Source organism: Buceros rhinoceros, unplaced genomic scaffold (genome assembly GCF_000710305.1).
Source record: "Buceros rhinoceros silvestris isolate BGI_N320 unplaced genomic scaffold, ASM71030v1 scaffold10604, whole genome shotgun sequence".
Classification (NCBI taxonomy): Eukaryota; Metazoa; Chordata; class Aves; order Bucerotiformes; family Bucerotidae; genus Buceros; species Buceros rhinoceros.
The window spans coordinates 66,493-75,038 of record NW_010406492.1 but is presented as its reverse complement, the minus strand read 5'-3'; positions in this window follow the sequence as shown (position 1 = coordinate 75,038).

Below are 8,546 nucleotides of genomic sequence, written 5' to 3'. Positions count from 1 at the left end.
TGACGGCTGATTTTTTACCTTTCTCTTCTACCTTTAAACAATTTACTGGTATGACAACTTGTCTTGGCAGCACAACATCTTTAATGTTTTTTGGCCAGGGAATGTGTCAGAGGCCTATTAGAATTTCAAGCATGCTCCTTACTCTCATCTTTTTTTAGTCACTAAAATGTTTATCAAACGTGACTTTCCTCTGCAAAAGGTACACTGACTTTCCTCAATATGTTTATCCAGTTGTTTTTGTGGCCTGAGAACAATTTCTGGCAGTTTGTTATGTACAGAAAAATATAATTAGTCTGTAGTTCCCTGGATCCCTTTGGAATCTCTTAAAAAAAACTATTGATCCTTCCACCCACAAAACTCCCAAAGACTTGCTGTCACTTGTGCCTGCTTCCAGTCAATGGATAATAACTCAGAAGTTTCGCACTGCAGTTACTTGAATTCCTTTAGAATTAGGGGGTGATGGCCCCTTGACCCAGCCATTTGTTGCTCTTCCCTCTGTGACCTCTTCTGATGTTCTGCTCTGAGGGATAACACCTTTCTTGAATTGCCTGTAGTTCCTGCATGGTACCAGAAACTGATCAAGGGTTTTGTTTAGAGTTTTAGGATTTTTTTTCTCTGTGGCCTTTACTCTCCTGAGCATTTTGTTTTTATTTTGATTATCTGCTTGCCTTATTCAGGCACAGTACCTGTTCCTAAGACGGTGTTCGGGTTATATGCGCTTCTATAAATTGTTCCTCTACACTCTGACCTGTCTGTTAATTTTATGTTCAGTGATGGATTCTGACTGCTGAAGCTAGACTGTCAGCTTTCCCCGTCCCACAAACAAAGTATAATTTGTTGTGTGTATTTAAAGTAATCTTAGTGAAGTTCAATGCGTGTAATCTTAGTGGTGTTGTTGGGCACTGCATCTTAATTTTTTTGACTTGTCTTTTTTTCCCATTTATTTTGTGTTGGTGCCTCTTTATGGAAGTCTGCAGTAGTGGACTGTTGTCTTTATTAATAAACTTGGTCAATGTTCTCACAGAAATAAAAGTTACCATCACAAAGCCAGTCTTCAAAAATGGCATTTTGACTCAGGTCTTGTACGGTCCAGGGGACCGCAGCCAGAGCTGGGTGCCCCTGACTGGCAATGTGAAAAAAGCATTTAAAAAAAAAAAGTGATCTCGACATTGTCAGTGTGACATTTATCCAACGTGCTGATAACTGCCATCTTCTATTACAGTTATGTTGCTGGCTACAGTCCTTGGATGCCACAGCTACTGCCATCACCTTAATTGTGTTGGTAATAATATTATCTAACAACAGAGTTTACCTGGAAATTCAATCCATGTTTGATTTGATGAGTTAATATGTTGATATCTAGTTTGATGACTTTCCTATCTGTTTTGTGTCACTACATTGCTTATTTGTCTTGCTTCCATCACATTCAGGTATGTCTTGTTATGTCGCTGTCCTTGATTAAAAACAGGCGTTTGGTTTTTACATCTTGTGCTGCTAGCATTTGTGCCAAAGTAAATATAAATGTTCTAGGTTTTTTTTGCATGTGGGTGTTCTTGAGTAGGACTGTGCACTTGACTAACAAACCATGATTTCTCAATTGAATTTTGAAAACTTCGGTCCGCTCTTTTACTAGACTTACAAAGTTTTTGTGATCCCATTCCTCGTGGGAGTGTGTGCTTTTTATTCATCTGATGTTTCTTAATCTCCTCTATTACGTAAAGGTCTCCTATAATCTTTTGTTAAGTACCGTTGGAGCCTTTCTTCTGCTTATGTCTGAAGTAGAAGTTTCTAGCAGGACAGAAAAATGTTGGTGAGGTGTTTTGTTTTTTTTTAACATTGCAGCTGTAAGTAGGAGCTGTCACGAGGAACAGCTTTTGCAAACTTTCTTGTATGGTAACAGATGTGTATAAAGTGTGCAGAGTCAGTGTGTTAGTGTGTGGAATGCCATGAAGAGTTTTTATTTTGGCCTCCTGAGGGCAGTCTATCCTAAGGTATTATTGTATTGGTGATACTTGGTTAGTGTATCTGTAGTTTTAGGGAAGTGGAGCTGTATGTGTAGATACAAAGTTGATAGCTGTCGTTGATACGGGTTTTGTAAAATCCAGATCCATATAGCCTGAGCTATCTGGGGACTTAAAGCATGATTTGTAAAGATGGAAAGGATTTCAATGTTGAGATCAGTGAAGTTTGAGTAGAAAGTGACTATCTATCTAAATCCCAGCCTTCAAAATCTCTTTATTACAGCATTATTTGTTAAAACAAACATTGTAATGATATTTTGTTGCTGTTTGTTAGACAGATTTTCCTCCTTTGGTGTGTTGCATAGTGTGAGAGGTTGTATTGCATGGAACTAAAATGTGTATTGCCCATTGCAGTTATGTGATGTCTTTTTACACTGTGGTTTGTTAAAGTAGAGCTAATGAAAACTGAACTTTCCCCACTGAATTCGGATATTCCTTCAGTGTTTGAAAAGTTCAGTTTCAGACAATGTACTGAAGGCTCCCTTTGCTGTCGATTTGTCTGTTGAGTTAGTAACAAGTATTACCTGTATCTTGCCAGACATCTTTAAATCCACATGACTGTGACTGCAACAACTGTTCTACTATTTTATGGTTTTATTTTTCATATTAACAGGTTCATATCATGTTAAGATCTGGGATATTTTTTGTTCATTTCATAGAAAAAAAACATGGCATTGAAACCTACAGTCGTGGTTTTTCACTCTTTAAATACATCAGATCCAATTCTACTATTTTTTCCCCCTTTTATTCCTTCCTGTGCATTATACAGTCACATTCTGAAATGAAAATAAATCTTCCTGTAATAGTTGTTACAATTAAAATTGCTTTGGCCAGTTGGAGATCTGGTAACAAATTGCCAATTTGTGTATGATGATGTCAAACTTACTTGAGACAACATATAAGTAAAAGCCACCACATTTTCTTTGGTATCCTTATAGGCACTTGAGAGTAATGTTGGTGGGAGCATGGAGGGGCAGATGTCACTACGTCACTGAGCTAACATCGCCTGAGCACATGGAGCTGCACGGATGTTACTCAGTGTTTCCCAGACTGCTGTCTGGCACTGTTGGTGTGGCTTTGTGCGCACAGCGTGTTGATGGGTTTGAAATTGCTGTGTTATTTCCAATGGCTTGTTAGGGCTAACTGTAGCTGACTCTGTGGTATTGCTGAAGCATCTTAGTGTTTTGTGAATTCTAATCTGCAGATATCTCAGCTCTGTACTTCTGATGCTAAATGCACTAGATGTACATGTTGCACCTGTATGTTGGAGTCTGCATTGTGAACAGATCTCCGTCGGTATGTTGAAGGCCTTTTAAAAGCTCCGTGTTACAGTATTTTACCTTCTGCTGCTGTTGGCCTAACTTTTCGTGCTATATTTTTCAGGTAGTTCATAGTTTTCTACTGAAAACTTCCTGCACCCCTAGAGAAAATAAACAATGTAGTAGTGCTTGTGTTTTGTATCGATGCCATTTAGCGTGCATGTATGATTTTTGGTGGGGAGATGTCTCTGCCAGCACACTGGAGCTGCATCTATTGTCTGCAGGTTCTTGTAGCTCTTTTGTTGGAAGACATTAGAATGGAGAGCACCTGTAAACTTATAGCTCACTGTAATTTTCAGGGTACCAGAGTAGAAGTCATGCTAAGCTTTCTGCTGTGCAGCGTAGCTGTGTTCAGTCAATCTGTAAATGTTGTCAGATTAGCAAGGTTAATTTCCTACATGGTTTTGCAAAGCTGTTTACTAAGTTTTCTGTAAAATCTTTGTTTCTAGTAGCACCATGGTGCCTTGCCTCCTAATGCTGTATTATTTGGTTTCCAGTAACACTTATCACGTGGTTGTATCTCATTGATTAAGTAAGGTGGTGGTTTTCCATTTGGGAGAGAACCAAATATACTGGAGTATTAATATGTGAGGTGAGTTTTGTTCATAAGAAATGATTTAATCAGACGTTTTCAGCTGAAGCTGTCCATGAAGAGGTACTTGCATTGCCAACATAATAAACTTAGTTTTGCCTCTAAAAAGGATACCTTATTTGAGCTCTTCTTACTGTATTAGCCTTTGTAAATAGGAACTATATTTCTGCTGTACTAGCTGCTGGTTAATGCTCTGCTGTGACAGCTTCCTCTGACTTCCACATTGAGCTCAACCACGTTTACAGTTTTGAATTCTGCCAAGAAGCAGCCAGGACAAATCTGAGCTCAGAAGTGAGGGCAGTGGAGACACACTGATCATCGCCATTTTTTTCCCTGCTTGGATTGCACTTGTCCAGGGCAAAGACAGATCACTGATGTCTTAGTCCTTGGAATTAGTGATAGGAAACCCTGTGACACGACATATCCAGTTTTGGGATGTATAGGCTGACCTGAAGTTAATTTTTTTAGAATGACAGTTACTAGCAGTAGCTGCGCCTTTTCTTATAACCTTTTCTATATTTTGCAAGAAAACACAAATGAAAGCTTTGTTCTGCTTTTATGAAGTTTGTTCAGATCCAATCATTTAATGGATTTGCTGCTCAGAAAAAGTTTAGAACTAATAATTTAAAAAATACTAAATTCTTCTATTACGATAGCAGTTTACAGAGCCTATTTTAGATTTGGAGAGCTACATTATGAAATTACACTTTTTTTTTTTTTCCTGGTGGAAAGTAGATCTGGAACTTAACTTAAAAGTGAAGTCTTTGAAAGCTGCTGCAGTTCCTTACCTGAAATAATGTAATTCACATATAAGACAAGGCCTTTGATTTAGTAACAGTTGTACTGATGGGAGAATTACATTTTATTTCAGGTTTTCATTTATTATACATAAATTAGTAAGTGATCAGCGACTGTACAGCTGAAGTTAATATACAGATTTTAAGAAAGAAAATTATTGTAGATTAGTAACATATTACAAGAATCTTCAGTTAATCTGAATCCGAAGTATTGTAAGAGGAAGTGAGTTAGTTAATGTGTTTGTTAATAAACAAACAGAATTGGGCATTATACTAGAGAATAGTGTGGTAAAAAAGGTTTTCTTTTAGGCAGACCCTTTCCTACACATGACTCCAGCTGTCGCTCAGACAAACACTGCAGGTGAAAGCCATCTCCAAAATCCACTGCAGTCAACTAGAGGTGTGTTGCCCATTGTATGGGCAGTCTTCTGAGGTATTTTCAGCACCTTTTGCAGTAGGTCCTGTCCTTTGGAAAGGTCCTGTCCTTGGTAATGTATTTTTGTACCCTCAGTTCGTTGTAGAAATACTCTTGATGTCTGAGCCAGGGCTTGGTCAAAAAAGCTTGACAAAATGTTTAGGTGTATAACAAACAGAACAGTTTCAGGCCCCCCCCCCAATCCATTCAGTGTGATGAGATTTGTAGAGTTCCTGCTGTAAATGCAGTAATCATGCTGCATGGTGGCCATGTGCTGTTATTTTTTTTTCCTCCTTTCTTGATCTGCAGCTGTTTCTGCACCATTTATGCTGCTACAGAGCTAGAAAGTGACAGCAGGTGCAAGACTTGGTCCTTCCCCAGGGTTTACCTGTTGCACTGCAGTGGTTCTATAAAGCAAAAAATTCCTCCTTCGTGATGGTTTTGGTCTGAAGGTCACTTGTCTTACTCCTCTGTACAGCTGCTGAAATCATTGCTGTACAGGTACTGTAGTTTGTAGGCTGGCTTTTTTTGCTCTAAGCATGAGTTGGGTATTATGTTCCAAACACTGGCATTTTTATTAGAAATTTAGTGCAGCTTAAGGGTTTTTTTAGTGTATTAAGCACTTCTTTTGTAAAAGGATGCAAATTGTGGCTTTATTCTGAATTAGAGTCATAAGCTTAATGACTTCTGAAAGAATACTGTGTGCTGTTTGGAACATAGTGTAAATTTCATGGGCCAGGAGCTGTGTTGTTACCTGCCTAATGTGCCTGTATGTGCTTGTGGAATGAATGTATGTGCAAATGGAAGAACTGCGCCGAGTTTTATTTTGGCCACTTCAGGAGAACAAGCTAAATGCCTGCCCATTCTGCCCCTTGCATGTACAGCTGAATTGTGAGGCAGTGAATCAGGTCTGTTGTCAATGTGCATGATCTGAGCAGCCATTTTCAGTCCTTGAGTTAATCCATCTATACTACACCGTGTGGGTTTGGCAGCTGGGCCATACAGCCAGAGCGTGCAGCTGATCCCATCAGCATCGTGACATGATAGATATGATGATGTCATGAAGTACTTAGTTACATATTAAATCCATTTGGGCTGCATGCAGAGGAGATAAGGATGGAGTTGTCCATATGGGAGGACTCAAGGCATATTTATTAGCATACAAGCTAAGTGAATTAAAATGGTCTCTGAATGTGGTGATATAAAAGAAACTAAGATTTATGAGCTAGGGCTTCAACTTGGGCTATAGTTTAGTTTTGATACCCAACCCCCAGCTGGCTGTGATTGAGGAAAAAAATTTGTGTATGTTATGGTTGCTGGTGTTGTGAAGTTGCAGGATAAAGGCATGGTGCCCTAAGGTACACCACCAGCTGAAAAAAATCTTCATGCATGTGGAATTTTGCACCTCATTGCTGGTGCTCCTGGCAGCGGTTTCTGTCATCATCTGAATGCTGTTGCATTCGATTGCTTGGACTGGGCAGCTTCCTATTTATTTGAAGCCTTCCCTTAGCTAAACTGAAACCTTGTAAAAGAAAGTTAGTACGGCTTTTTTTTTAGTCCTATGAAATTATAGAAGTATGCTTTCAGGTCATATTAGCTATAGCATCTATGGAGTTTGTGGAGGGAGATTAAACTTCTGAAAGTTACTTTGATGTTTCCAAGAATTTCAGAGTTTTGCCTTGGAAAGTACGTAGTTTTATTGTGCCACGCTTCTCTCTCTGAATTTGTAAATCCAAACAGTCCCAGTCACTAAGTAACAGCACAGCTGAATGTTTTCATAAAAACAACTTTGCTGCTTAGAGATGTGATTTACTACTTAAGCGTGTACATACATAAAGAGGCAGAAAGGGATGATGACCTCATCTTAAACCAGCTTACAAGAGCAGTCTCAGTTTTTCAGTCTCTAAGCCAAAGACAAATTCACTGTAAGCAGACAGAACTCCATTGACTTTAGTTGCAGTATCACCATTAATGTCAGTACTCACTTAATTGCCGAGATATAGATAATTGTTTGTAGTGACCAGTGCTTGAAACATAAACCTAAAAGAAAAAAGTTTATTATCTTGTATCTTTCCTGGTATCTTTGCACAGGAAGGAAAGAAGGAGAAGCTCGTAAATATTCAGGATTTTACAAGTAAATCTTATCCTTTTTTTAAATGTTGCTGTTTACTGTTAGAAGACTGTTCTTAAACGAATTTGACAGTGCTTGGACCATGCCCTTTACTTAGATTCAGTTGTAAGTGATGTCTTACAGAAAATAGACCTGCATATTTTCTAACCTATTAAAAAAAAAGCAGCCTGAAGTACTTTATTCAGCAAATGTTTCTCAGCATTTATGGTTCATGTTCCTCTGTTTTGTTTAAACAAGATTCCAGGTCACAAGCAGAATATTCTGATAAATTCTAGTAGTTTTTGCATGCTGCCTATAGCCCTCATTTCATTTGTATTCACAATATTTTAAATTTGTAAATCTTACACTTGTGTGCTTGTACTGGAACAGTTAATAGTCTTTACCAGAAGGAAAACTTTCTATTTGTGTAATATTTATTGATGTTAAACCCACATTATATCAGCACAACAATCCAAAGTAATGGTAATACATTTTTTTATAAATACAAATAAAAGGTGGCAAAATAATGCTAGTGAAGCTAAACAAAAAAGTAAATTAGCATGTCACAGTCAAGAAAAATTTGGCAAATGATATGACATACTTCTTCTAGAATCGACTCAGGTTATTCCCAGATGACGGACTATGGTGTTAATCTAGATTAACAATCCCCGTAACTGGTCATATCCTGTACCAGAATAGTACTACCTTATGTGCTAAAGTTTATTAGTCACTAAAAAACAAAACAAACTTTGTGTACTTACAAAGCAATACACGTATAGCAGTAATGCAATATATGGTGTACACAATTACAAAATAAAAAACAACCCTAAGTACAGGACTTCTTAACTGAACTGAGATAAAAGATTTCAACACTTTTATTATAAATAATGAAAGATACCATGTATGTGCTTCGTGTAAGGAATACAGTGTTTTCCTTTCATAGCAAAATATTGTAGCTCGTACCATCAAATGTTTATTTTTCTTGTCAGGCCTAGTAATTCTTCTGTCCCTCCCTCCCCCTCATCTGAAATTCATTTGGTTCCAATTTAAAACTACCTAGTCAGGTCTGACTTAGGTGGGGCTCCAATTTGATGTGGCTTTGCCTTGCATGTGAAAGTAGCCTTCAGGCTTTTCATCTACAGCACAGACTCTACCCCATTAAAAGAGCTGTCATTTGTCTACTATCAATCAGAAGGAAAAAAATGAAATCTACCAGAGACACGTGCTATGTTAAGAAGAAAAAGGCACAAACTTTGTTATTTTTGTCCATCTTGATTTTCTACTTCTTCCGA